Raw genomic sequence first — 27,984 nt, forward strand, 5'->3', positions numbered from 1 at the left:
GTTTATTGGTTCATCCAAAAATTCTGGTTTATTTGGTCTGCTGGCAGGGGGAAGGTGGGAAGGCTGTGTCCCCCACGATGAACGTGGGCATGTCCACATCCCTGACCCTGATGGTGCAGTAAGAGAAAGAAGTGCCGGCATGCATCTTCTGGAACAGGCTGGAGTTCCTAAAGATGCAGGCGTTGTGTGCCTTCCCCCACCAACTGACACTGATGTTGGTGAACCGGCCTCAGTGGTCAATGAGAACCTGCAGGACCATTGAAAAGTACCCCTTCTGGTTGATATAATAGGAGGCCTGGTGGTCGGGGAGTCCAGATGGGGATGTGGGTGCCATCAATGGCCTCCCTCCGGTGGGGGAAGCCCATGACAGCAAAGCCGATGACGATGGGCTCCACATTGCCCTGCATGACAACCCTGCACGGCAGGATGGTGTTAATAGCCTTTACCACCTGGAGAAGGAGACAAACATAGAATCACAGAGCTACCAGAGCCCTTGGGAGGTCCCTGAGCCAAACCTCCTCCCAACACCATGCCCAACCCCAACTTACCCCATCCCTGGCAGGGCTTTGTGAAGGCGTGATTGCAAAACCTCTAGGGAGGGAGATTCTGCACACACAGCCTTCCCTAGGGAACCCATTCCAGTGCTTCACCATCCTCCTAGGAGAATAGTACGGCAGTCATAGCTGCATGAACATGGCCCCGACGGTCAATGTCCCCATGCCAAACTGGTTCCCAATGGAGCAGAAGTTGTCTGGCGTGGCGAGCTTTCAAAGTGTGATGACAACCCACTTCTGGAGGGGGATGGTGCATTGTATTTGGGGGCTCTGTCACCGGAGGGCGGGGTGAGCCACTCGCACAGCTCCAGGAAGGTCTCCTTCTGTATGCGAAAGTTCTGGAGCCGCTGCTAGTCATCCCACCACTCCATGATGATCCAGTTCCACCAGTTGGAACCAGAGTCCCAGCACCAGAAGTGGTCGTGCACGGTGCAGGGGAGAGAGGGAGGGGTTGTGCTGTGTGAGCAGCATGTGGAGAGAGGTGAGGAGGTTCCCCAGAGTGAGCTGCAGGTCCTGGTCCTGCAGTGCCATGTGGCTAGCGTGCAGTAACTGCATCAGGAAGTACAGCATGAGGTCTAAGAGCCAGCGAATACTTTGCAGCAGGTCCAACTCCATGGTGGGAGTGCTGTGGTGTCCGGAAGGGCAACCAGAGCATTCATTGAGATGCATTTGCTGTCCCTCGAGGAGGTAGGCAAAGGTGAAGAGCCTGAGACACAACTGTACAGGAGTCCCTTTAAGCACGGGCCTCAGATAGCCACAGACAGCAGCTATAGGAAGTGACTGCTGTCCTGATGCCCTACCTGGATGCCTTCTGGGAGCCCTTAAATGTGATTTGGGCTCTAATCTGTATGGACGCACTATTTCAATATAGCTCTATGCTATTTCGATGGGGATTTGTAGTGTGGATGCACTATTTTGAAATACTATTTTGGGAGTTATTATACCAAAATAGCTTATTTCAAAATAAGCACGTACTGTAGACATATCCTAACCTGATCACATTTAGCTGTAGGGACTTTTATCCAGGAAAAAACAGTGAAAGCATAACTGACTAATAGCTGTATAGCATCCAATAGTGTAATATAATGCCTCTAATTAGTCTACACAAGACACTTTAGAACTACAGAAGAAAAGGAGGAGAAATAATCAAAGAGCTACTATAAGAGTATATTGATTATTTCTTGTCAGTAGTAGTGCCATTTACTAGCAAATGTTAAATCAAACCCGCGAGCACTTACTTTAATGCAGTCTGTGGAAAACATCCAGTAGTTTCCTTGTTTTGGGCCAAGCATTCTCTCTGGATTGACAGAACAAAGACTGGGGGGAAACAGAGTAGCTTATGTGGAATGTGATACAAATATAACAAATAACTTCAGTGCAGTCCTTTGCTATCAGTGCATATGTTGTTTCTCTGGTCTGAATTTATATTAAAAATGACATTGCAGAAGAGCAATGATACTGCATTTTCTGTTGTACAGTAAAACTCCAATTGTCCGGCATCCAGTGGTCCGGCATTCCTGACAGTACAGCACCAACTGGAACCCGGAAGTGTTCTGGCCAGCTGGACAATTGGAGCTGCTCTGCCCCCGGCTCCCCCAAGTCTGCCGACGGTCAGTTTCAGCAGCGGTGGACTTGGGGAAGCCCTGGGGCAGAGCACCCCAGCTGCTCTGCCTCCAGCTTCCCCAAGTCAGCCGCTGGTGAGTTTCAGCAGCAGCTGACTTGGGGAAGCCGGGGGCAGAGCAGCTGGGGTGCTGCCGGGTTGGTCCCTCAGTGCTGCTCTCTCCCATGCTGCGCAGTTCCCCGCCGACCCTCCCCCCCACCCACCCACCCAGACTCCTCATAGGCCCCTCTCCGGTACTCCATATCTGATAATCCAGCACCCCCTGGGTCCTAAAGGTGCCAGATTATCGTAAGTTTACTGTACTATGTTACAATACAATACATGCAAAAAGCCAAAAGCACAGATTTTATTTTTATACTGATATGTCTCTGTGTTCACAAATAGAATAAATGTAATTTGCAGTATTTTCCTCAATATCTTGTGGTATCTTATGGGTTCCTCTTTTTGGAATACAGTGCAAACTAAGGGTTGGAGTCCTGTAGCTCTTGCTCAGGCAAAATGTCCGTTAAAGTCAATGAGAGTTTTGCTAGGGAAAAGGCTGCAGAATTAGGCCCTTCAGCTGTGAGTTGAGTTCTCATTTTTTATTTACTCAGTTCTTCAAAGTATTGAGCACTCTGGCCCCCGTGCAGCAAAGAATATAAGCATGTGCCCATCTTTTCAGCAACTTTTAAGACTCGTCTGGTTGTAGAGTACTGTAGCATGATTTGAATTCAGTGCCAAAATCCCCTAATCTTGCAAGGGTATTGTGAAAATGAATGCATTAATATTTGTGAAAAACTCTGATACTATAGTACTAAGCATCACAGAAAAGCCCATAGAAGAAATTAATATTTCTGTTTCAGAGCAGGATTTGGACAGTAAATAAGACACTGGGCCACACATTACCCAATGAGGAGAAAACGAAATATTGACTTGCTGCTCATTAATTGAGCACTGTCCACTCTGCACACTGAATGAGGCAGATGTCTGTGGAAAAAACAGTTTGTGACCAAGTAACTGAAGCCTGTATCGTAATGCACATGTGTATGTATGGGCTGGGCAAATTAAGCTTCCACAGGCAATCTTAACTCTGGCATTTCCCACCTTTTGAGTGCTTGACTTTGCAGCCTTAATAATGTTATTTTAACATAATTTTGTGTGTGTGTATAATTACATATAATCTGGACATTCCGAATATAGGAACATAACTGCTTCTAGAGCCAGGGTTTCCAAACCTATGGGTCACCATTACATTTCAAAAGGGTTGCCAAGTGTCTCCCCAGGTGGCTTTGCCCCCTCTCTTCCCCCCATTTTTGAATTGCCTTGGGTCACCAAGTCTTCCTGAATTGTCAAATGGGTCCCCATCTGGAAAAGGTTGGGAACCGCTGCAGACTATGAACTGTAAGTCATACCACATATCACTCAAAAGATAATTTCCCCTAGATTTACAATGAAGACTCAGTCCTAACTTTGTCCTGATGCCACAATTATTTTCTCTTTCTTATTCTGGTCTGTCAAGTTTATGAGTAAAACACTTTATTAACAGATCTTATTGATAATTAGGCAATCTCATAAAGAAGCAGAAAAAAAGCAGCAACAGAAGCAGAAAAAAAGCACCTAGGCTGTGTCTAGACTGCACCCCTTTTGCGGAAAAGGGATGCAGATTAGACACAGCACAATTGCAAATGAAGCGGGGATTTAAATTTTCCCCGCTTCATTTGCAGGAACACGGCTGCCGCTTTTTTCCAGTTCGGGGCTTTGCCGGCAAAAGGCGCCCGTTTAGATGGGGATCTTTCGGAAAATAAAGCCTTTTCCGAAAGATCCCTTATTCCTGATTTTAAGAGGAATAAGGGATCTTTTGGAAAAGGCTTTATTTTCCAAAAGATCCCCGTCTAGACTGCCGCTTTTTGCCAGCAAAGCCTCGAGCTGGAAAAAAGCGGCAGCCATGTTCATGCAAATGAAGCGGGGAAGATTTGCAATTGCGCTGTGTCTAATCTGCATCCCTTTTCCGCAAAAGGGGTGCAGTCTAGACACAGCCCTGGAGTTTCAAGCCAGCCAATATAGGAACATTAGTAACTAAAGGAAGGTGAGAGAGGGTCCAAGACCTTGTCAAAAATGCTTGTAGAGGAGAATCTTCTACATTGGACATTATCATTGCTATTGTATCTAAAATTATATACCATAAACAGATGATCAGTTATTTGCAGCCTTGAATTTTGAATGAGACTATGTCCTAAAATGGTAAAAGGCTAAGAAGCAAAATGCAAGGTTTATGTTGCATTTCCTACATATGTCTACACAGCAGCAGTCTACACTGACATTATTCCAAAATAACATACTGCACATCTACACTACAAACCTTTATTTCAAAATAATGTCTAGCTGGAAGACTTCTTACTCCAATTCATGGTATCCCTCATTCCATGAGGAGTAAGGGAAGTTGAAGGAAGAGTGTTCCTCCTTTGACTCCCTGCAGCGCAGAGAGTGCCAAAAACCGAATTAAGCTATTTCTACTTCAGCACCGCAATTGATGTAGCTGAAGTTGCATAGCTCAATTCAACTTTAGCCTTGCTGTGTAGACATACCCTAAGCTACATGCAAGACAGCTAGATGTCAAACTGAGTTTTGAAAGAAAGCTATAAAAGTCATTTACCTCAAATAGGGAAGTGGCGAAGGACAAGATGACAAAAGTTCATGATACACTTAGGCTACGTCTAGACTGGCATGATTTTCCGCAAATGCTTTTAACGGAAAAGTTTTCCGTTAAAAGCATTTTCAGAAAAGGGCGTCTAGATTGGCATGGAAGCTTTTCCGCAAAAGCACTTTTTGCGGAAAAGCATCCGTGCCAATCTAGACGCGCTTTTCCACAAAAAAGCCCCAATCGCCATTTTCGCGATCGGGGCTTTTTTGCGGAAAACAAAGCTGAGCTGTCTACACTGGCCCTTTTGTGCAAAAGTTTTGCGCAAAAGGACTTTTGCCCGAATGGGAGCAGCATAGTATTTCCGCAAAAACACTGACAATCTTACATGAGATCGTCAGTGCTTTTGCGGAAATTTAAGCGGCCAGTGTCGACAGCTGGCAAGTTTTTCTGGAAAAGCGGCCAATTTTCCAGAAAAACTGGCCAGTCTAAACACAGCCCCAGTCTTTTAACCTGGGAAAAGCTACATGTGAAGAGAATTTTCTTTTCACTTTATTCCTTGTGAAATCTCTCCAGTAAATTTCACAGACTATTTAAATAGCAAAGGTTTAATGTAACTGTGGTCAGGATTCACAGATGTGTTTGTTGAGACAGAAGGAATATGTATCTTTGTCCCTCTAGCAACGTTGCTGGTTAACTGAGAAACCTGGTCAATTGGAATATCCCCAAATGGCTGGCAGTTCTTCTCCCTATCTCTACAATTTTGCTGGCTGTCCCATGGTATCCTTATGGAGTCTATGTGAAGCAATTTGTTCTGAACATGGAGTTCCTTCTGTGTCAGCTGCTTGGATTTGTAAGGAAAAAGACAGAAGTTCTGTCATTCCTGATCAACTCCTCAGCAGCACAGACCTAATACTCCCCTCTTATCTCAGGCTACATGCTTGTTGCGCAAGAAGCATTTTGTGCAAGAGTTTTTGTGCAAAAACTTCTTGCACAAGAGCACATCCACACCTCAAAGAACATCGCAAAAGCAATGTGCTTTTGAGCAAGAGAGCGTCCACACTGCATGGACACTCTTGTACAAGAAAGCTCTTGCACAAGAAAGCTGTGCTTTTTCCAATAGGGGTTTCTTTCTCAAGAAATCCCTCTGGAGCGTCCACACTTGCCTTTTTGCACAATAGCTGTAGCACAAGAAGGAGTTATGCCTCATTAAAGTAGGTTTACCCCTACACTGGAAAAAGCGCTCTGTTCTGCCATTTTACTGTTTATTTACTTGCACAAAAGTGCATTTGAGGTGTGGACGCTCCATGGGGTTTTGTGCAAAAATCTTGCAGTGTAGACTAAGCTTCATTGGTCTGCAATCCCTGATATGTTCAGTGGAGCAATGGTAAAATAATATGCCATGTTGAGTCCTGCATCACACAACTAAAGATGCATCATTACAGCATATAGAATGAGACGCAATGGTGAATATAGCCCCTTGCAAAACCTCCCTCAATTACGCTAAACGTGAAAGCTGGAAAAGATTGTAAATGACAAAATCTCGAGTCTTCCCCAATTTTGGCACAACACCACAAGACTCAGTATTGTCCCATAATTAATACCTTTTTTAAAGTTAGTCTTTCTCTTTCCAGTGCTAGGAAACTAGTTGTGAACAAGTTTCTCTATCGGCTCCGCAACAACGAAGAGAGACCCTGAATTCTTGTCCAAGCATGCCCCTTTCCTGAAACTGGCCTTGGTTGATAACTGAAAAAAATAATAATACAATATAACCTCAGGCTACGGTTCCTCCCCAAACTTGTTTTATTGTGAGAAAGCAAGGAGTATCTCAACTGTTATGGTATGAATTTGAAAACTACATATATCAGATTTGCATTGAGTCAACTTTAACATTCATGGCTGATATTTATGTGACATTTGCTGATTTTTTTCCATGAAGAATGTATATACAAAATGCTTAAATGCTGCTCATTGATCTGTGAACAGTCTCACAGAGGAGGCATATGGTTTAAAGGAGTTGTGGGCGGTAAAACAGTGGGAGAACCTCAGGACCTCATTCAACATGGTCTTATTCAAAATGTTCATGTTTAGAGCAATAGCACAACAAATAATGAACACAAAGATAGCTAGAATCCTCTCTGCCATGCTCTTACAAAGAGTAGCAGTGACACCTGTGCAGAAGGCCAGCACAAATTCCATTTAATTCCCACTTAAGCCCTACATTTTTATTCAAATTCATTAAATGTAGTGCTTTTACCTTTATGCTGCCACCCTGGGATTGTTCATAGCAAATACACTGCTTGTTGTTCATGTGTTAACAATGAATAAACAGAGTTGCTGCTGCCATGTTCCTAACACAGCAGAAGGGTGCATGCCTTTTGCTTCTATCTGACCCCATTCTGTCAACACTGGGAATAAAGTTTACAGTTTGGCTATGATCAGACAATCAACATCTTCATATGCAGCAGAACGGCTCCTTATATATATTCTTAATTATGTCTGCTTATTTCACTGGCACAAATAAATGTGGACTACTACTTGCTTTGTTAGTCTTGCAGAGCCCAAACAGCATGAAAGACCGAGCTACTGTTCTACCCTGTGTATCAACAGAATTGCCGAATCTTCATTATTAGTTATGATACATGAACAAACAAGACCACATCTTGACTTTCAAGATTCCAGGAAGAGCTTCCAAATCTGGAAGGAAAAAAAAAGCATTTGGTTTGTCAAGACAGCAAATGGACTCATTAAAGAACTAGAATCATATAATATTAAGTCCTGATGGCATTTTTACGGTCAATTTTCAGAAAATGTCCCCAAAGGATAGATTCTAGGTAATTCCTTTGATTGTTACCAAAGTTATTTTGGAGATTAATTGTGTAAGAATATTTCATAAAATCATGCTACAGAGTACTTAGAAGAAGGTAGCCTATATTATATTGTGCTAGGACAGCTCTTACAACAAATTTCTGGTCCATTTGTTCAGGGAAGCTGTGCTAATACCCTGCTAGCAATAATTGTATTTAAATATGGGTGAAGCTAGAATAGTTTTGCTCCCAATCTTAATAAGGTCATAGAAGTTACTTTTTTATTTTTATGGTGATGAGAAAAGAAAGATACATGTAAAGGTTGTGTCTACACTAAAAAAAATCTAACTATGTTTGACAATGGGTGTCAAATGTGGCTTCTTGTTATCCATATCCTTCAATTAATGTTGACAACAGTTGTATTACTGGTGAGAAAAAGGTCAATCAAGTTCAACATCCACTGAAAGAAACCATAGTTAACCCCTGATTGAATTAAAAGTTATCCATGTTTTGTCAAAACAGGAATGAAACTCAGTTTATCTCGTGTACACCAACTATTGACAAGAAAATAATCAATACACAACAGAAAGGGTATGGATCCCTTCTTGTACCAAAATGAATCCAATAAATCGAAAAATGAAAAGAAGTCCAAGAGGATAAAAAGGTGTCTAATACAAAGTTAGATGTTTTTAAACTTCAGGATCAGTCATGTACCATAAGAAAACCTCCCTTGCATGTTTTATTATCACAGATTGTCATAAAGGTGGTGTCTCCATACATAATTTGCCATTGTTCTATTGAGACCAAATAAATCAGTGACCAGTTTAATTAATTTTAGAATGTTCTTCACTAATTTCCTACATTTTTCTATATAAGAAGTCATTGCTGGATCTGTGAATCAACACAGAAGTATTTGTTCCTTTGTTTCTCACATTTATGGGCCTTTCTTATGAGGCTATTTCAGCTATTGCCAAACACATGCACCTATTCTAGGGGTCAGTTACCAGTAATTGAGGAGTCAAATTCTGATTCACTTTGAGTAGTACTGTACTTGCAACTAATCTCAATGAAAGCAATGGGATCAAGACATAAGATGCTCTTCATCATGAATAAGGATATAAAGACAGGCCCTCTTATTCATATATATACAGGCAGTCCCCGAGTTACATACAAGATAGAGACGGTAGGTTTGTTCTTAAGTTGAATCTGTATGTAAGTCGGAACTGGCGTCCAGATTCAGCCGCTGCTGAAACTGACCAGCAGCTGGCTACAGGAAGCCCGAGGCAGAGTTGCTCTGCCCCGGGCTTCCTGGAATCAGCCGCTGATCAGTTTCAACAGGCTGAATCTGGACGCAAGTTCTTACATACAGATTCAACTTAAGAACCTCAGGCGTCCCCAAGTCAGCTGCTGCTGAAACTGATCAGTGGCTGATTCCAGGAAGCCTGGGGCAGAGCAACTCTGCCTCGGGCTTCCTGTAGTCAGTGCTGGTCAGTTTCAGCAGTGGCTGACTTGGGGATGCCTGGGGCAGAGCAGCTGGGGTGCTGCCGGGTTGGTCCACTAGCGCCCAGAGCGGCGCTGGGGGACCAACCGGCGCACCCCAGCTGAAACTGACCAGCAGCGGCTGAATCAGGATGCCTAGGGCAGAGCAGCTGGGGTGCGGCCGGGTTGGTCCAGTAGCGCCCAGAGCGGCGCTGGGGGACCAACCGGCCGCGCCCCAGCTGCTTCACCACAGGCGTCTGGAGAAAAGCCTGGTCTGCTGGGGGGGGCTACTAGCTGCGCCCCTCCCCGCCCAGCAGACCAGGGAGACGCGGAGCAAAGCCTCTGAGGACGCTAGCAGCAGGACAGTCCAGCAGACCAGCAGACCAGGGAGACGGGGAGCAAAGCCGCGGACCAGCAGACCAGGGAGACGGGGAGCAAAGCCGTGGAGCACGCGGGCAGCGGGACAGCCCAGACGCACCGCAGCTGTCCTGCTGCCGGCATCCTCAGGGGCTTTGCTCCCCATCTCCCTGGTCTGCTGGTCTCCAGCAGACCAGGGAGATGCGGAGCAAACCCCGTTCGTAACTGTGGATCCGACATAAGTCGGATCCGCACAACTTGAGGACTGCCTGTATATATAAATAAATATATATAAATATATATATATATATATATAGCTACCTACAAAGTAAGGTATACAGAATGAGTAACAGGATCAGAACTGAACTCAGATCTAAGGCCAGATTTTCCTAAAACAAAGAGCTACTCATGTGAGTAGTACCATTAGCTACAATTAAACTACTCAAGTGAGTAACTTAAATTTGCACCAGTGCAGGCAAGGGATTTGCAATTTGGCTACTAGACTGCATGTAGTCCCATTTTATACATATCCCCACAGATTGTGTTTTTTTTATATAGCTTGGTAAATTCTGAATTTAAAGCACTGTGAATGTCTGATTTCTTTTTTTTAAGTTTTGCAGGCTGAAGCTTTTGGTTGGTGTTTAAACTTCTATTATCATCCTTCTTTACATACTGAAAATAATTGGATGGCAGCAGTTTCATTATATTTTCAGTTTTAGAAAATCTATTCCCAATTAGAATACTTGTTTTTCTTACACATTGTAAATCAAGGGTATAATGAGACTCAGATAAGTAACAAAAACAACCAACCAACTAGCCCTGTGTTCTCTTGTCTTTTTGTAATAAATGCTATTGGCTAATGTTTGTAAACTGTGTTTCATAGCAGACAGCACAGCGTAAAAAACTCTCAATCCTAGTTTCAGTTTTTATCGCTCCGAAGATTGAGTATCAAGAGAGCTAATTATGTTTACTAATCTCCTAGCTTCATACCTCAGAGAAAGCTACACAGCAAAAACTGTTTGCCTTTCCTGCTTCTTGTATGCAACATTTTTCTTTGAGGCATTTCATGCTAATGAGCATTAGTTTTTTAAAAACACACATTTCTGAGCAATAATGATTCTTTCCAACTTTGCAGTGTAAAGGAAAGCAAATAACTTATACCAAACGTAACACAAATCAGAACCTGGGAAATCTGAAAGCATACCACACCACTTGAAGTTTTTGGTTTTTATTAGGGCTGATAAATCAGTGGGTATTAAGCACATGTTTAAGTGCTTTCCTGAATGGATGTATGGAATTACTCACATACTTTAAGGCTGTGTCTAGATTGCACCCCTTTTCCGTAAAAGGGATGCAAATTAGACACAGCGCAATTGCAAATGAAGCGGGGATTTAAATCTTCCCTGCTTCATTTGCATAAACATGGCTGCCGCTTTTTTCTGTCTCGGAGCTTTGCTGGGGCTTTGCCGGCAAAAAGCGCCAGTCTAGACGGGGATCTTTCGGAAAATAAAGCCTTTTCCGAAAGATCCCTTATTCCTCTTAAAATCAGGAATAAGGGATCTTTCGGAAAAGGCTTTATTTTCCAAAAGATCCCCGTCTAGACTGGCGCTTTTTGCCGGCAAAGCCCCGAGCCGGAAAAAAGCGGCAGCCATGTTTATGCAAATGAAGCGGGGGATATTTAAATCCCTGCTTCATTTGCAATTGCGCTGTGTCTAATTTGCATTCCTTTTACGGAAAAGGGGTGCAATCCAGACACAGCCTAAGTGCTTTGCTGTGTGGTGGTGAATATCACTTCCATTGCTGAACATGCTAACTGCACCTCCTTTGGTCCTTCCTGCTTCCAGCCAGGGAAGAAGTTAGTTGATCAAACTTAATCTTATCGATTAGTGCTGCCATCAGTCTATGCCTTCCCCTATCTTTTCTCTCTTCTCTTCTTTGAGGACTAGATCTCTAAATGAATTAAATTAATCAGATGACAAATGACAAGTATTAGGTCTATGTACAGGAGTAAGTTTCACTCACAGGATTAAGGATGTTAATGGGTATTCGGTTAACTGGTTAAGGGTGATGCTTAAAGGCAGCCCCCGTAGAGAGCTGGGAGTCACAACAGTGGCAGCCCCTGCAGGGTCTGAGAGCAGCTGGCTGGAGCAGCCCCTCTTTGCAGCAGAGGCCATTGTAGCCTAACTCCAGTGGGTGGGGGAGATGCTCAAGCCCCTCTGGAACAGCCCGCCACCTACTCCCTCTTTAATCTGTTAAATGCTGCACAGCACTGTGTTTACCCATGTAATTAATTACATGGGATTTTAAATCCCTACACAGGATATGACTTTATTGCACAGTTTACCTAGGTTCTTATCCAGGATTTAATTCAAATCCCCTACCATTACACAGGGTTGGAGGAGCTGTAAGTCTGGGCTACTTTACCAGGCTGGGGCTAGAATGGGGCAGGCTGGAACTTGTCCATTTTGCAGTGAGGATCATAAATGCCTTTCCAGTAATTTCCCGCAAAGGACTGAAAAGTTCTCCCAGTATTCACAGGGAAAGAATCCTATAGTGTATCAGCAGAAAGATCCATGGGATAGGACCCCATACATACATGGACAAGTGCAGAAACAGTGAGGACACAGGAATAACTTTGTATTGGAACATCCCACAACTGGGTTAAGCTAACTTGGATGCTCAGACCTGGTTGCTAGGGTGACCAACCCTCCTGCTTTCACTGGGAATCTCCTGGAATCACACCATATCTTCCAGAAACTACATCAGCCAAACTAGCAGATTTTGGGTGCTAACAGTCCAGTGTGAAAGCAAGCTCCCTTACCTGCTTTCACTCTGTGCTGTTCCCAGAAGCACCCAACACTGTCCCTGTGACCTTGGGCAGAAGAGCTTTATGTTCTGCTTCTACCTGGAGTACTGACTATGCAGATCCCATTGGCCAGTAACTGCAGTCAATGGGAGCTGTGCGACCAATGCCTGTGGGAGAAACACCAGAGAAGCCACTGCCAGAGAGATAAGTACTGGCCTCCCCCCCGCAACCCGATACTCCAGCCTAGAGCCCATACTCTAGGCTACATCTACACTGGCAGCTTCTTGTGGAAGAACAGCCATTCTTCTGCAAAAACATGCCGGCTGTCTACACTGCATGAGTTTTTTTCCAGAAGTAAATTTACAGTATAGCATTGTAAAACAGGGCTTCTTCCCACAAGGAATAAGCCCTCTTGCACGACAGCTCTTCCAGAAGAGGGCAGTGTAGACAGGCAACATGAATTTCTTGCACAAGAAGCCCCTATGGTTAAAACGGCCATGAGAGCTTTCTTGAGAAAGAGAGCGTCTACACTGCCATGGATGCTCTTGCACAACAGCACATCTCTTGATTATCAGTCATTTTGGATTATTTTGTCTTGAAGAAAGAAGACACTGGGGGACACAATCATTCAGCCACTGATTTGAAGTAGGGATGTGAATGGTTAACCGGTAAGCATCAGCATAGATAGCCTGCTGTACTCTCCTGTTTAAGTGGTTAACTAGCTAAAAATAACATTTAACCAGTTAACTGATTAAACAGGATTTTATATCCCTAATTTTAACTACTCAGATTGCAACTACTGCAGATGTAATGGAGAATGTCATTTTTTGCATTTATCTGTATCATTTAGATTGTGAACATTTCAGATCAGGGGCTATCTCTTCCTATGTGTGTGCATAGCACTGTTTATAATTGGGCTCTATCTTATTTACCACCTCCTGATGCTACTGTACTACATATGAATAACAACAAGTACAGAAGTTATCTGAGTAGGGAATAAAGGATCAGGTGAACAAAATGACAGTTTTATACTGAAACTTTCCTAAACTGTTATATTGTTATTTCTTTTTCTTTCCTTTCTTCTATCTACAAAGTGGTTTTATTTTGTACATAGAATAGGAAATAATACAAGGTGCATAATAACAGTAATCCAGGAGGCTATTTTGATCAAACCTTACTTTATAACATTTAATTTAAAATGTATGTAATTATGATTGTTAAATTGTAGGACAGGCAGAATAGATTACTCTGTTTCAATAGTTTGTAAAGCGTAGATGATCGTGACCACTTTTACCACCATGCAATATGCATGACATATAAATTAGCTTTTTGAAAAAATGTCAGTAGCAATTCCTCCCACCCACATGCAAAATTTGAAATGATTTTGTAGAAGATTTTACAGTTGCTTTGGCCTTCCCACTCAATTTGCTATAGTTGAACTTAATAAATTATATTTATGTGTTACTTTTAAAAAAATGAATCATGCACAATGTGTTAGTCACTTTCCAGTTCAACTGTTCAAGGAGCTGTTATCCCAGTGTTTGTGTTAGGACCTCAGGTCTTTTCTCAAATACACCAGTATAAATTTGGAGTGTATTAAAATGAGTTATCCATTGAGAGAAGACTCTGGCTCCATATCTAAGTCTATGCTGGTGTACTTTAAGAAAGGACAGACAGTTTATATTTGTAATAGTTTCTGATATTTTCTTCCATGTTTTATCTAGAAGGTACATTGGCTAGTGGACAACTTAGATATTTGAGCTTTAGGTATATGGTATGCTAGTACTTGTACTAATAATTAAGCAAATGAATCTTATAATATTTTGAAGGGTGAGTTGTTTCTTTGATTTTTGTATGTCATTGCTTTAAATGCTTGGTGACTTGCAGCTCCTGCGAGATTCTGCATCACTTAGGAGTGTAAATAAGATAACCATAATTGCAAATTAAATATTTTGCCACCTCGGTATGTATTTTGCCACATCTTTCGTACGTGTTTGTCTTTGTCTGCTGCTTGTTCCCATGCTGCATGCACATGGGCAGTGTGTATAATGTCCTGGGGAGAGCTATGCCTCTCTAAACAGGCCCACGTGACTCCGCTCACACTCACCCACAAGACCCCTTTCTGCTTGCCACCAGTTGGCCCAAGCCAAGGCAGGCTGCTCTCTCAGGAAGTTTGCTGGGGCTGGCGCTATGGCAGCTGGGACTTGGGGGAAGGCGAGAACGGTGCTGGGGCCATGCCACCTGCTGCCCTCAGGCTGAGGGGGGGGGGCGCTGTGTGCCACTCACCTGGTGCTCCAGTGCTGCAAGAACACTACCCGTCCCCTCAGCAGTCATGGACTGGAGGCATTTGGGCAGTGGAGGCTCTCTGGACTTCCCTGGGGGAAGGGCGGAGAAGGGATGGGACATCAGGTGGAAGGGATGATCCAGGACAGGGGGTTAGCTTGCCTAAGTCCATGGTTCATTCACCTCCCTGTGCACACACACAAATTTCAAGTTCTATCTTACTTCACCCATCTTTCTCTCTGTAAACTGTCCCTCTGCTCTGGATTTTCTGTTACTTTTCCCTTCATTTATTCCTTTGCTCCTCACTCATCTCTATGGATCTGTCTACACTTGATCCCAGCTCAAACTAGGGAGGCAAATGAAGCATACCAAAGCTGCTAATGAAGCACGGGATTTAAATATCCCGCACTTCATTAGCATATTCGCGGCTGGTCACCATTTTAAAATGCCGGTCGCCCAATTTAACTTGCCACATGTAGACGCAGTAGTTCGATCGGAAACCCTCGCATGAGGAGTAACAGTTAAGGGAAGGAGGGAAGGGTTTCCGATCGAACTACCGTGTCTACACGCGGCAAGTTAAAATGGCGACTGGCTGCGAATATGTAATGAAGTGCGGGACACTCCTGATAGATATGGCTTTGTATAGTGTTATCTTAATTATATTTCACAAACACAGAGGACAGATTTTCTGTTCTTCTAAAGACCCTGTTTGCCATGTATGTATTGTAAACTGGCATTCAAATAATATGAATAGCCAGTGGAGAATTCTCCCAGCAGAGAGGAACTCTTGGAGTACGTCTACACAACAAAGCTAAAGTCAAATTAAGCTATGCAGCTTCAGCTACATCAATTGCGTAGCTTAAGTTGAAATAGCTTAATTTGGCTTTTGGTGCTGTCTACACAGCAGGAAGACAAAGGAAGAACACTCTTCCTCCAACTTCCGTTACTCCTCATGAAATGAGGGTTACCATGAGTTAGAGTATGAAGTTCTCCACCTCAACATTATTTCAAAATAAAGGCTTGTAGTGTAGATGCGCAATATGTTAATTTCCAGAATAACGCTGCTGTGTAGATGAAGCAAAATGCAGGACAATGTAGCACTTTAAAGACTAACAAGATGGTTTATTAGATGATGAGCTTTCGTGGGCCAGACCCACTTCCTCAGATCAAATAGTGGAAGAAAGTAGTCACAACCATATATACCAAAGGATACAATTAAAAAAAATGAACAAATATGAAAAGGACAAATCACATTGCAGAACAGAAGGGGGATGCGGGGGGGTGGGAAGGGGGAGGAAGGAAGGTAAGTGTCTGTGAATTGCTGATATTAAAGGTAGGGAGAGTGGGATGTTTGTGAGTACTCTTAGGCTACTTCTACACTATGAGGTTTTTGAGCAAAAATGGCCATTTTTGAGCAAAACCCCGTGGAGTGTCCACACCTCAAGCGCATTTTTGCGCAAGAAAATCTAGTCAATTGACAGAATAGAGGGCTTTTTGAGGTGTAGGTATACCTCCTTCTATGAGGCATAACTGCTTTTTGCGCTACAGATCTTGTGCAAAAAGGCATGTGTGGACACTCCGCAGGGGCTTCTTGCACAAAAAGAGCCTATCTGAAAAAGCACAGGTGGTCTTCCTTGCACAAGAGCGTCCATGCAGTCCATGATGTGTGGACACGCTTTTGCGCAAGAAGTTTTTGTGTAAGAACTGTTCCGCAAAAGACTTCCTGCACAAAAACCCTGCAGTATAGACGTAGCCTTTGCTACATCTACACTACAAGGTTTTTGCTCAAAAACGGCTATTTTTGTGCAAAAACTGGTGGAATAGTCACACCTCAAGTGTGCTTTTGCGCAAGAAAATCGGTAGAAGAGAAGGCTTTTTGCACTACAGTTATTTCTCTCCCCACGAGGAATAACTCCTTTTTGCACTACAGCTCTTGCACAAAAAGGCAAGTGTGGATGCTTCGCAGGGGTTTTTGCAACAAAACTGGTCTCCAGGAAAAAACACAGGTGGCCTTTTGGACGCTCTGTAGCAGGGAATCACAATTCTCTTTTTCCTATCTGCTGGCCCTTCTTAAAGCTGCAGGCACCTTGTACAGCCATTGTGGCAGGAAGCTTGCCCACAGCCAGCTGCCTTTGCTGCGCGAATCTCTGTCGGCACAAATGGCAGAGCAAGTAAGTGCCCGAGACCCCTCTGACCCTGACAGGGAACAGCCACAGAGCTCCCAGGGCCCCTCACCAGGGCAGCAAGCACCGCACACCATCATGGTGGAGCGCTGAAATCATGACCCTCCTTGAATTGTGGGGCGAGGAGGAGTCGCTCCAACAACCCAGGACAAAAAGGCGCAATGCTGAGATCTACTCCTGCATGGCCACATCTCTGACAGAGTGAGGTCACCCTGCCCAGACCATGGAACAGATCTGGGCAAAGGTGAAGAAGCTCCATTAGGGATATGTGAGGGCGACGGAGCAGAGGGAACACTCAGAGGCAGGACCCCACACCTGCCCCTACTACAAAGAGCTCCACCACATCCTTGGGGGGTAGGGGAATCCTCTTCCCCCTCCATCGTGGTCGACTCTGGCCTGGAGCAGCTGGTAGTCCGGCACCCAGAGCCTGTCCCTGACCCAGAGGAAACAGAGGGACAGGTCCAGCCCCCGACACAGGAGGAGGACCAGGACAGCAGGACCATCACACGATCCCTGGAGCCAGTCCCTGCCAACCTGGACGTCTCCCAGGCTTCCGAAGAGGCTTGGCAAGATCATCAGGGAGGAGATGGGCGCACAGAGGGCAGGGCGCACACTGTTGTGCAGGCTGCAAGGCCAGCAAATGCTGCTGTAGTCTTTTCATGTGCAACCACATGCAGCGGGAGGGTGCAGCACGTGGCCACAGCTGCCAGCCCTTCAACATGCCTGGGAGCCTGCTGCCAGCCTCATGCATGGCCACACGAGTCCTGCCTCCAGCAGAAGGGAGGGCAGCCAGCTGCAAGCAGGCTAGCCGCAAGGGCGCAGGCACGACCCCACACACGCCCTGGAGAGCTGCAACAGCGCACGGGCTGCCTGCACGTGAGAGGAAGCAGCTGCTGGCACACACACACTGCAGAGAGAGCTGCAGCTGTGTGTGCGCCCCCCAGGGAGTAGCAGGCTGCACACAGCTCCTCTCCTGCTCATCAGGGGCTCCCACACTGGCCACACACTTCCCTTGCCTGCCTGGCCACGGTGTGTGTGCGCAGGGGAGGGAGAGTGGAAGGAAGGTGGGCACCACAGTCCTCTGGCAACCTCGGAATCCCTGTGGCACAGGGGCATGCTGTGAAGGCCACACGTGGCTTTGCATCTTCCTCCTCCGGGCTGTGGATTGGTGCTGTCGCCACTCACACAGGGCACTGCCACAGGGAATGTGTGCAGGGAGGACTGACTGCCCCTCCCTCATGTCTTCTCCACATCCTTGGGGGAGGGGAACCAGACCATCCACCACAGCCACCTGCCAGAGTCCAGGGGAGCCGCAGAAGAGCCAGGCCTGGGGAAGAGCTTATGCGCCAGCACATCGGGGTGATGCGTGACATCCATGCCACCCTGTCGCGCCAGCTGAATGCTGATCTTGAGTGGTGGCAGGAGGCCTGGAGTGACCTCATGGCATGACATGGGGGAACAGCCACCTACTGCCACTGCTCCTCCCTTCTACCCTCCTGCCCCCCCCCCATGGCTCACCCGTCTGCCCACCCTGCCATGCCTCAACTCCCTCCCTTTCCCATGGCCATGCCTCCTCCCCCAGTCATGCCTACAGCCCCTCCTATGGCTCCTCCTCCTACCCCCTTCCCCCCCACCACCGATCATGGCCCTGCTCCAGCTGCCCCTCCCCATTGGGGTCCCCAGACACTCCCAACCATAACAACGTCCCCACACCTGAGGGCGCCCACAAACTGCCCCAACACTCCTCCCAGACATGATCCCCCCTTCCCAGTTCAGACAGCCTCCCTTGTTTTGTTGAAAACCAAGCAGGTATGTTTATTCATTGGTTGGGGTAGGAGCAAGGGGAAAGGGGTCAGGAGCCACCCACTGTGAACCCATGCCCGCCCCCTCCCTCCCCACGACCAGGCCAGTGTGAGGGCGAGAAGGCACCAGCCCCCAGGGCCAGGGCCAGAGCTCCCCCCACAGTCCACCGCATACAGTCCCCAGCCCCCCTGTCCTGAAGGTCCTCCTTATGCAACACCCCCTCTCCTCCCATGCAGGGGCTGCATCCCGTTATCTCCTTACCTGCATCAGGCCAGCCATGATGGTGGACCTCCCCACCCCAAACTGGTGTGCCACCGAACGGTAGCTGTCTGGGGTGGCCAGCTTCCACAGCATGATGGTGACCAGCTTCTGGAGTGGGATGGCGGGCCGCTGATGGGTGTCGCATCATTAGAGGGCAGGGGTGAGCCAGGCACAGAGCTTCTGAAAAGTGGCCTTCCACATGCAGAAGTTCTGCATCCACTGCTGGTTGTCCTACAGCTCCATGACCAACCGGTCCCACCAGTCTCCAGAATCTTCTGGGTATGGTGGGCTGGGGCAGCCAGAGTGGAGCACCCACATTCAGACAGAGGCTGATCAGGAATATTTTGGGGTCCACCTCCAGCTGGAAGAGGACCCCTGCTTGAAGCATTCACTGCAGGGAGTGCAGCATGGCCCTGGGGTCTGTTGCATATCCAGGGCAGCTCCAACTCCATAGCACAGGGCAGAGCAGGTAAAAGCTGTGTCGTTCCCAAAAAAGCAAAGGGCAAACACAGCAGGCACTGTTGAAGCTTTGCTTTGCCAAAGAGGCTAGCAAGCAGGCAGCAGAAACAGAGAAGTGGCTGTCCAGGGGGGCCCCTTTAAGTGCACGTCTCTGGAGGGCTCTGGCAACAGCACTCAAGAGCAACTGGTGACCTCTAGTCTGGCTAGAACCGGTTCAGGGTGGCTTTATATGCGGAAGAGCATCCAATAGTGTGGATGCTCTCTTGCACAAAAGCGATGTGCTTTGAGGTGTGGATGCATTTTTGCGCAAGAAGTTTTTGTGCAGCGTAGATGAAGCCTTAAGAGTCATAGATTCCAAGGCCAGAACGGACTATTGTCATCATCTGACGTTCTATATATAATAGACCATTAGAAGTATCCCCAAATAATTCTTAAACCATTTTTTTTAAAAAGCACATTCCGTCTTGATTTAAAAATGATCAGTGATTGAAGAATCCATCTCAACCATTGGTAAGTTGTTCCACGGATTAATTACTCTTTTTGTTAAAAATATATACCTAATTTCCGGTCTGAATTTGTTTAGCTCCTACTTCCTTCCATTGGATTGTGTTATACCTTTCTCTGCTTGATTAAATAACCCATAATTTAATATTTGTTCCCAGGTAGGCACTTGCAGACTATTATCAAGTCATCCCTTTGTGTTAAATAGACTGTCCTCCTTATATTGATCAGCATAAAGCATGTTTTCTAATCCTTTAATCATTCTTGTGGCTCTTCTCTTAGCCTTCTCCAATGTATCAACATCCTTCTTGAATTGGAGCCACCAGAATTGGACACCAATACCAAATTCAGAGGTAAAATACCTCTCTACTCCTGTTTGCGTCCAAGGATTACATTAGCTCTTTTAGCCACAGCATCACACTAGGAGCCCTGGAAACTTTGCCAGCCAAAGTTCCTGCCATCCCTCAGCTGGCTTAAAGATTATATGAGAGGGAGCGTGTTGGCAAGACAAGTACTAGGGGAAGAGGCATAGTAGAGTAGAGCTCCACTACATGTAATCCTAAATTAGCATATCATAATTTATGCTAGGCCAGGCTGCTTTGAATCAGGGTGGAAACCACATCCCCAATGGGTCTGCTTAGAACTATTCTTCCGATGGGTAAAACTGCTGTTTGCTACTGCCAACATTCTTTCAGGATTGTCTAGAATTTAGGCTCATTGTTTTCATTGCTGACCTTTTAGTAGAGTGCTGAAACAGGGTGTAGAACTGCTGGTTGACACTTTCAGCTTTCCTATGGCTGTCTTGGTGTCCAAGTGGAAATCACAGATCCTATGAAATTTGAGCAGGAGATAAGACTAATGTCTCAACTTTCCCTCTCACAACAAGAAGGGTTGCATAAGCTATTGCTGAGTATATAAATAATTGCATAAACTATTACTGAGCATAAGCTATTGCTGAGTGACTATTCCACTTGTCAACGTGACTGTTGCAGAACTAGTATTTAAAGCATAGAAATGTCTTGATTGCAAAATCAATATGTCAGAAACACAAAATCCAGCTCTTTTACATGATGTTTCTGCCTTCCCAACATCTCTGGCTTAGTACTCTATTTGCTTCCTTCTACTTAGAAGTTCTCTGACCAAGCATTGTTCACCATTCACTAATTTAACTGGAACATTTTTTAGTAGTGGATTCTCTTGCTGTGTGCAAATGTTCCAGTTCTACAAACACTTAATACCAATTAGGTCTTCAGTACATTGAAATCAGCATGATGATCACTCACTATGAAACACTATCTAAGGGTACGTCTACACATCAGCATTAAAGAGCGTATCTACCCTACTTAATTTTGAAATAATATCGAGCTGGAAGACTTCTTACTCCTACTCATAGTAACCCTAATTTCACAAGGAGTAAGAGCAGCCAAAGTAAGAGTGTTCTTCCTTTGACTACCTGCTATTTAGAGTGCCAAAAGCCAAGTTAAGCTATTTCAACTTAAGATACGCAATTGACATAACAGAAGTTGCATAACTTAATTCGACTTTAGCCCTGCTGTGTCATTGTACTCTAAGCGTTTTCAGCAAGTTTTTAAAGCATATTGTTTTATGGAATCTGAAATACTGGCTCAGTAAATGTCTTACAGTTAAAAATGTTATTTATTTAAATATATAAAGCATGTGTCTTATAAATTGAGTAAAGTTATATTGCTGAACCTTAGTTTTCAGCAAAGATTGTAAAGTCTCCCATTTCTTTAATTATATAGCATAGACTGGTGACAAGTATCAGAGGGGTAGCTGTGTTAGTCTGAATCCGCTTAAACAACAAGTCGTCCTGTGGCACCTTATACCCTAAGGCTGTGTCTACACTGGCGTGACCTTGCGCAAAAGTGGCCGCTCTTGCGCAAAAACTTGCTGCCTGTCTACACTGACCGCGTGTTCTTGCATAAGTAAACTGACGTTCTAATGTATGAAATCAGGGCTTTTTGCACCAGAACTCTGACACTCCCGCTCAGGAATAAGCCCTTTTACGCAACTGTTCTTGAACAAGAGGCCAGTGTAGACAGGCAACATGAATTTCTTGTGCAAGAAAGCCCTATGGTTAAAATGGCCATCAGAGCTTTCTTGCGCAAGAGAGCGTCTACACTGGCATGGATGCTCTTGTGCAAAAGCACATCTCTTGCGCAAAAGCACATGCCAGTGTAGACGCTCTCTTCTGGAAGAGTTTTTGCACAAGAACTCTTCTGCAAAAGAGTTCTTGTGCAAGAAGCTGCCAGTGTAGACGTAGCCTAACAGATTTGTGGGAGCATAAGTTTTAGTGGGCAAAATCCCACTTTGTCAGATGTGACATGCATCTGATGAAGTGGGTCTTTGCCCACAAAAGCTTATGCTCCAATAAATCTGTTAGTCTATATGGTGCCATAGGACTTCTTGTTGTTTATAGCATAGACTGTAAGCATTTCAGGGTAAGGACTGAGTTTTAGTATGTGTTTGTACAGCATCTCTAAAATAATAGGACTCCTGCAACAAAAAATAATAAAGTAAGGTACAGATGAAAAAAATTATTAGGACATCTAGTCCAGTGGTCATCAACTGGGGGTCTCTGGTCCTCTGGAGAGCCCTCAACCCTTTTTTGGGAATCAAGTAACTTCACCAGCTAGAACCCATAGCCCCATCCCCAGCATCCCCAACCCCATGGCTGAAGTCATGAATCCTCACACCCCCATCCCCTGTCTGAAACTAAGAGCCCTCAGACCGTGCTGTGGCATGGAAGCCAGGAGCTGCGGTGTTTAAGCCTAGAAAAATGTTTCATACACACACACACACACCCCCTCATCAAAGTGCCAGAGTAGAACAGTCCTGAGGGCAGCTCCACACCCCCTCCACTTCCTCTTCTTTGGCCCTGCCCCCCCCTTCTTATCCCTGCTCTACCCCCACTCCAGAGTGATGGGAGGTCTGGGGATGGCAGCAGGGGTTAGGGCCCTCCCTATATTCACTGTGGTGGCAGGAAGCAGAGTGACCTGGCTGGGAGAAGGTGGAGTACAGTAGGCTGCTGGGTCACTGCTGTCCTGATTATGAGGAATAGTAATAGAAATGTAGCCGTGTTAGTCTGGTGTAGCAGAAGCAAAATGCAGGACTATGTAGCACTTTAAAGACTAACGATGGTTTATTAGATGATGAGCTTTTGTGGGCCAGACCCACTTCCTCAGATCAAATAGTGGAAGAAAATAGTCACAACCATATATACCAAAGGATACAATTAAAAAAAATGAACAAATATGAAAAGGACAAATCACATTTCAGAACAGAAGGGAGATGCGGGGGAGGGGGGGGGGGAGAGGGGGAGGGAGGGAAGGGAAGGAAGGGAAGTGTCTGTGAGTTAATGTTATTAGAGGTGGGGAAAGTTAGATGTCTGTGAGCTAATGGTATTAGAGGTGATAATTGGGGAAGCTATCCTGGTAATGGGTAAGATAGTTTGAGTGTTTGTTCATTCCTTTTTGGGGTCTTTGTTCAATCCGCCAGTGACGGACCGGGCCGTGTCTGGGCACAGCTGAGGGCGTCCGCTCAGGGCGAATTGCTCGAATCCGGGGCTCCTTACAGCCCCCGACTGGTGACCTCTCCACACAGGCCACAAACCAGTCCCACAGAGCGCTTCAGCAACCTGCCTGAAGCCTCACGAGCAAAACCCCTCCGACGCCCCAGCAATATCCGTGCCCCAGATGGCCCCGGGCCTCATACACAAGTGGGGGTATGTCTACACTACCCCGCTAGTTCGAACTAGCGGGGTAATGTATGCATACCGCACTTGCTAATGAAGCCCGGGATTTGAATTTCCCGGGCTTCATTAGCATAAGCGGGGAGCCGCCATTTTTAAATCCCCGCTGCTTCGAACCCCGTGTAGCGCGGCTACACGGGGCTCGAACTAGGTAGTTCGGACTAGGGTCCTATTCCGAACTACCGGTACTCCTCGTGAAACGAGGTGTACCGGTAGTTCGGAATAGGCACCCTAGTCCGAACTACCTAGTTCGAGCCCCGTGTAGCCGCGCTACACGGGGTTCGAAGCAGCGGGGATTTAAAAATGGCGGCTCCCCGCTTATGCTAATGAAGCCCGGGAAATTCAAATCCCGGGCTTCATTAGCAAGTGCGGTATGCATACATTACCCCGCTAGTTCGAACTAGCGGGGTAGTGTAGACATACCCTGGGGGGGTCCTAGCACCCAATTCCACCTACCCCGAACAAGTTTTGTCCGGTTCCAAGAAACCAGCCACAGATCCCTGGTCAATTTACCCTCTGGACCTTACCCACAAATCACGCTGGGCCAATCCTTTAGAATATATATCTAAAGGTTTATTATTACAATAAAGAAAAGCATGAGAGTAAGGTTATTAAAGTACAGTACGTTACATGCACCGAATCTCCCAGTTCTCGATGCAGGCTCTAGCAGAGGTGTTGCAGCTGCTGGTTTAAAAGTTCTTATTGCACATCCTAAGATCAGGATGGGTCCACAGGTCTTCCGGGCTCTTCGATCCCTGCATTGCTGCCTCTGGGATGAAGTGCTGAGCTGAGAACAAAATGGCATCGACCACATGGCTTCTTTATACCCCCTTCCTAGCCTCTTCTGGTCTCAGCCGGTCACCTGGTCCTCAGCCTCTCTCCGCTGGCAGCTCTTAGGTCTCCGCCCTCATGCTTTAGGTGTGTCTTTGGCCCATCAAGTGCCATTGTTCTACAGGGCTTCGCTACTCAGCCTGTCCATAGCAACGCTTAACCACATTCCAAGAAATATTCAGCTTCCACACAGATTACAGATTCCTACCTACACACACAGACATTATATACTCACATAAACAGTGTACACAGGATCAGAAAACAACAAGCTCCCATTCAATACCCCACATGGCTCCCTTTTATATCAATTTCTGGGGCCAACACCCCCACCTAGGGGTGCAGCAGCGATCTGGCTGCTCCCTCCAATTCGATAATGTGACACCGCCCCCCCCCCCGGAGAGTGTAGAATTTTAACATGAATGACAGTTCAGAGGATTCCCTTTCCAGTGCAAATGTAAAAGGTCTTTGTAGAAGAACGCAGGTGGTAAAGTCGTTGAGACAGTGTCCTTTCTGGTTGAAATGGCAAGAAATAGTTTTTTCTTTGTGATCTTGTCTGATATCTGTTTTGTGGGCATTAATCCTTCGGCGAAGTGTCTGAGACGTTTGTCCAATGTACATAGCAGACGGACACTTTTGGCACATGATAGCATAAATTATATTTCTGGATGCGCAGGAATATGTGTTCTTGATTTTATAACTCACTTGGTTGGGTCCAATAATCGTATCAGCAGAATGAATATGTGGACAAAGCTGGCAACGGGGTTTGTTGCAAGGAAAGGTACCAGGGTTGGTATTAGTGTGGTATGTCCTGTGGTTGTTGGTAAGAATCATCTTGAGGTTAGGTGGTTGTCTATAGGAGACTATGGGTCTGTCTCCCAGAGCCTCTTGGAGTATGGTATCCTGTTCCAGTATAGGCTGTAGTTTATTGATAATGTGTTGGACAGGTTTATGATTATGAGGGTTAGCCAGCAGCCTGGGGAATAAGGGGTTAACTATACCTAGCCAGGTGGAGTGACCAGTAGGAATGTAGGAGGGACTTTCAAACTGGGACAAAGGAATTTGGGTTTTTTCCTTTCTCCTTTTGTCTCTCTGGGTGTGTTCTTTGCAGCTACAGAGAGGGACAAGCATGTCTCTCTCTCTCTCCAAGACACCATTCTTCATTTTCTGTAAGTAGGGTAAAGTTTAGGTAGTTTCGTTAGGCTTTATTGTTTTAAGGGTTGGGTATGGGATCTGAGATCTGGCACTGTTTAAAGATGTTTTGGCTTTTCTTTATAACTAAGTTCTAGGCCCATGGAGTTTCTCCATGAGTATATTTTGTTACCTTCCTATCTATTCATTAAGCTTGCAACAGGAATATTGTTGTAATAATAAAAGTTCTTTCTTTTCTTTTTATTAATGGCAGTGGTTAATTGTGTGCCCTGATTTTTATTTTAGGGATGAGATTTCCCAAATGATCTTTCCCCTGATTTCTTTATCAACATTTGGGAGGTGGCAGCGGAAGTTTTATTCCCAAGATCTAGGTGTTTAAGATTTTTGGGGAAGTTTTATACCAAAGCCTGGTAGATAAGGCTTTGGGGTACACTTGCTGGCCCCCACTGCTGCATTTATCATGCCAGAGTGGGGAAGGAGCCGTGACAACAGCTACTAATGAGGGTGGGATAGGTGTGATCCCTGCTGCCAGCCCCAGCCCCCCACTGGCTGCTCTAGGCCCTGGGGCAGCCACCCCAAACTCTCTTATGGACCGGAAGACTCTGCCCCTGGCCAGGTCAGAGATGAGAAGTGTGGCCAGCTACTGTTTCAGCTGGTGATATGTAGCACACAACCGCAGCGTTTTGTCTCCTGCTCTGGTGCCTGTGGTTGTGGCTAATCCTCAACTGACATAGCTGGTAAGATCCCTGAGCTCTGTGACTAGCAGAGCCCTTAGGGAGCACTGGTCATAGATGAACCCTCCTGGTGCACTACCCCTAGCTACCACCCGGAGCTACCCCCCTTACTATGTACCACTCTAGCTACCCCCTGCCTGTACCCTGAGCGGTTTTCAAGGTTTTTGATTTGAACTCCCACCACACACAATCAAGACAGGCTGGGTGGTTTGCTGAGTTGAGTTAGGGGGTGGAGGTGCTGTTTCCCTTGATTCTGCCATGCAATGCTAGCTCAAGCCCCCTGGCTCCTGCCCTCCCAAAACAGAAGTCCAATTACATCTATACCCAGGGACCTATCCTTGGCTCGGTTCTGAAGTTTTAATAGCATGTTGAGGGGAGCTTTAGATCTAATCTATCTATGGCAAGGAAGTGTATAAAAGTATATGAACTGAGGCTATACTATATCCCAATTTTATTTTTAATTAGCGTTTGGATTATATTGTTCATTATTTTTACATTTTTGTATTGGTTTTTGTTAAGCTGATCCATTAGAAGAACAATGAAGAATACACCATTTTAACAATAAAAAATACATTCTTCCACACATTGGGCTATAAATAAAATCTCTGACATCAACCTTCAAATTATCAGTATAGTTATTTGTAGTATACCAGTTTGATTAGGGATGTAAGTGAGAGTCAATTACTCGCATTCCCTGACCCTTTGCAGCCTCTGTATCAGAGGCAGCAAGGGTCAGGAGAAGCAGGAGCCGATGCTGGGGGGGGGGGGGGGCTGGCTTAAAAGTTGGTTCCCCCCAGCACCGTCTTCACGGTGACATCTGCTTCCCCCATACTGTTGTCTCTATCAGAGGCAACAGCGCAGGAGGAGGGGAGGAATGTGTGTGTGAGGGGAGACCGCTGAGAAGCAGCCTCTGCCTGCAGCGAGCCCTGGTTCACCATAGGCAGAGGCTGCTCCAGCCCAGGCTCACCATGGACAGGGTCCCGGCTCATGATCTGCTCTGCAGTTTAAATCCAGTCTTTGCTACCCATGCATGTCTCACTGATCCAGAGGGGCCTTTCACATCCTCTGGTCCAGGGGAGCAAATTCAGAGAGATGGGGTTCACCTCAGTATCTGCCACCTGTGCATCCATCACCAGTCCGCAGGGGCCGTTCACATCCTCTGGTCCAGGGGCAGCACTGATTTTCAGTATTAACTATTAAAATAAAAACAAATAGTGCCATGACACGCATCGTATAACGATTATACAGATAAATGATGAAGTGATGCCCTGCAGAACGATAACACAGAGAAATGATGAGGTGTTCAGAGCAATAAGAAAAACAGAAATAACATTTGTAAAGGAGTACAACTATATTAAAATTGGGTACAGGCAGGAGAGTGCAATTCTGCCTCCCACTGCAACTCCACAGATCTGGAGCTCACGAAATCTATTAGCTTGCCCCCCTCCCCCCCCCCCCCCCAACCCAGCTCTGGTGTGGGAGGGGAAGGTGAAGAGGGTCCTTCTCTGTTGGGGGCCAGGACAGGGAGAGTTTAGTTATTTGGGTTTTTTTGCTCCTCACTTGTGTGCAGCCCCGGGTTGATTTTTCTGTGGGTCAGTGGCCCCCGCCCCCAAAAGGCTCCCCCCCCTTTTACAGCGTTTGGCGTCCTGTACTGTCCCGGGGCAGAGGGGCGCTGCGGGGCTGGCACTAGGGAAGCGGGACCCAGCCAGGACACGGAGAGAGGAAACAAGCCCCCTTTGCACACTGCCCCGGGCACCCGCCCCTCCC

General features: G+C 45.9%; 1 long non-coding RNA gene across 1 annotated transcript; it reads right to left on the reverse strand.

The window, feature by feature from the left end:
- Positions 1–14: 14 nt before the first annotated feature.
- Positions 15–27,969, reverse strand: LOC112543803 (uncharacterized). Its single transcript, XR_016350002.1, has 5 exons — positions 27,321–27,969; positions 20,466–20,560; positions 6,397–7,489; positions 1,793–1,871; positions 15–449 (listed from the first exon to the last, which is right to left on the reverse strand). It is a non-coding gene; the product is annotated as an uncharacterized LOC112543803 (long non-coding RNA).
- Positions 27,970–27,984: the final 15 nt, after the last annotated feature.

This window comes from Pelodiscus sinensis, chromosome 7 (assembly GCF_052426305.1).
Source record: "Pelodiscus sinensis isolate ZL-2025 chromosome 7, ASM5242630v1, whole genome shotgun sequence".
Lineage (NCBI taxonomy): Eukaryota > Metazoa > Chordata > Testudines > Trionychidae > Pelodiscus > Pelodiscus sinensis.